Source organism: Pinus tabuliformis, chromosome 2_2, assembly GCF_031772625.1.
Source record: "Pinus tabuliformis cultivar Carrire ecotype Pingquan chromosome 2_2, CPIR1, whole genome shotgun sequence".
NCBI lineage: Eukaryota > Viridiplantae > Streptophyta > Pinopsida > Pinales > Pinaceae > Pinus > Pinus tabuliformis.
Genome location: NC_142300.1, coordinates 926,231,857 through 926,233,665, shown reverse-complemented (window position 1 = coordinate 926,233,665; position 1,809 = coordinate 926,231,857).

Below are 1,809 nucleotides of genomic sequence, written 5' to 3'. Positions count from 1 at the left end.
AGTAACTATTTTTATAAACACATACACTTGCAATGGGTGACCACTACATCCACGATAAAATCCAAGGTCCAGGCAGATCAACCTGAAGGCATCCACCACTACATCCACGAGAAAATCCAGGAATATCAACCTGAAGGGATCTACCTACCAAACAAGCAAGGCCTAACCCCAAGGGCGTTGAGGAGATTTGACCCCGTGACCTCCCAACTAGCGAGATAATTAGCAACAAGAACTTACCAATTAAACTAACCCTTGGGGATTAAAAAATGATTATCATATACATAAATAATTGAGTTTGGTTTTATTAATTAAAAAAAATGCTTATTATTTTTTTTATCGAGATTTTAATTTGTATTATATTAATCTCATAAATATTTATTATAAACAATATATTTAATAAAAATATAAACACATATTCATAAAAAATTAACATTAAATTAACTTTATAAACCATAAATTAACACTATTTTAAACCATAAATTAACATTAAAATGTAAATAATCGAAATGAAACAATTTATAAAAATTATGTAACTATGAAATCGTTGACTATGGTCGTACATATGGCTGAGGAATAGCAACATACTTCCACAATATGGAGAAATAATGATGCACGAGATGAAGGAGAAATAATAATGCCATAACAGTACCTGCATTATTTTCCTATTGAGTGGCACCTTCGATCAAGTTTGACAGCCATTAGAACTCTAACGAGAAGATCGATCAACGAAATTTTGCACTCAGATAAGTACTACTAACAATAAGCTGCATGCGACTTCTTAAATTGTTTTAGGCACATCATTTTCATGCAACCTGGTTAAATATTCCAAATTCAGAATGTTACAATGGATAAAACATTCTTTGTAAATGAAATTGAATTTCATTTAAAAATAGTTGTTGCTTGCAGAATCACAATTAAAAATTGATGTTGTGGCAAACATGCGTCACATTACAGTGTCGAACTATAAATCCTTGAGGTTTTTCAACCCCAGGTAATCAGCCGCTCGCAAAATCGTTAACCGTCTCTCGATTGTGAAGATTAAGGTAATCATAATCATCCCCCATGACCGAGTTACCTGTAAACATCAATAAATAACCTTCTCCAAAGTTCCTCCCTGCGTTGAAAAAAAAATGACCGGATGATTCGACAAATTAATTTGATCGAGTTGAGTCTCTCTGAAACAAAAAAAAAATCCCCCAGTCAATTTTAGTAAAATCATTCATCCGTGCTTAGCTCTGTTGATTATCGAACAAACGATAAGCATCATCGCCAACCAAAACGGTATATAGGATAATTTCATCCTCTCGACAAGCAGAGGCTAAGCCGCTCATAATTGAAAATAGATAATCTGGGGATGAAAATGAAAAAGAGAATTACTGAAATGATTTCATTCAAGCGTGGATGGAATAAGGAAACCATGATATTTCATGCACTAGTGGTATAAAAGTTTGTATTCAAACTGAGAGAGAAAGGTCGGGTTTAAGTGCTTTCTTGTTGTTATGCAACTCACTATTTTTACCAAACAAAACTCACACGCCCCTAAAAAGCTTTAGGAAGCGGTTTATCACTGGTAGATTGAAAGCATAATTGCACCTTTCTATTCGGAATTAATAGAGAAAAGCTCCTCGTCCACTTTGTTGGGTATTTTTGATGGGAAAAATACCAAAACCAAGATTCAAACTAAACACAGAGACAATGCTCTGTTCTTTGACTCCAGGATCTTTTATGCTCAGTCAAGATTAAAAAAAATTTCACTGAGAAACAGAGTATTTCACCATAAAATTATTTTTATTCATTAAAACAAAAAAA